Source organism: Bison bison, unplaced genomic scaffold (assembly GCF_000754665.1).
Source record: "Bison bison bison isolate TAMUID 2011002044 unplaced genomic scaffold, Bison_UMD1.0 scf7180017489889, whole genome shotgun sequence".
NCBI classification, from domain to species: Eukaryota; Metazoa; Chordata; class Mammalia; order Artiodactyla; family Bovidae; genus Bison; species Bison bison.
In genome coordinates, this window is record NW_011389568.1 from 1 (window position 1) to 508 (window position 508).

Here is a 508-nt window from a genome sequence, read left to right on the forward strand (position 1 = left end):
ATACAGACGTTCTAGAAGCCGAAGTTATGACAGAAGAAGATCCAGGAGTCGGTCCTTCGATTACAACTACAGAAGATCTTATAGTCCTAGAAAGTAAGTGATGTGTACCACAGTGATCTGTTAGAAAACCTTTGTTAGTCTTGTTTTATCTTTTTGTATACTTTTTAATTATGTATATTGTATGCTTCATTGAGACTTAAAATATTTTTACTACTTTATTTTTAAAAGTTTTATGGTTCACTTTTTGAATTAGAAACTTATAAATAGACATGTGTCACTGTTTGCTTTTTCTGATGTACTTTTTAGCAGTAGACCGACTGGAAGACCACGGCGTAGCAGAAGCCATTCCGACAATGATAGGTAAATAACTTTGCTTTGAAAAAGACTTTATACATTTTTCAATTTCAGAGTGAACTTTTGCTCTAAAAACAAATTTGATTAATATAGAATCTAATTTTTACTCTAATTGTATTTCTCCTCTGTTTTGAAAGATTCAAACACCGAAATC

General features: G+C 31.1%; 1 long non-coding RNA gene across 1 annotated transcript; it reads left to right on the plus strand.

The window, feature by feature from the left end:
- Positions 1-6: 6 nt before the first annotated feature.
- On the plus strand, positions 7-508 carry LOC104992912. The gene is made up of 3 exons (XR_825777.1): positions 7-93; positions 307-360; positions 492-508. It is a non-coding gene; the product is annotated as an uncharacterized LOC104992912 (long non-coding RNA).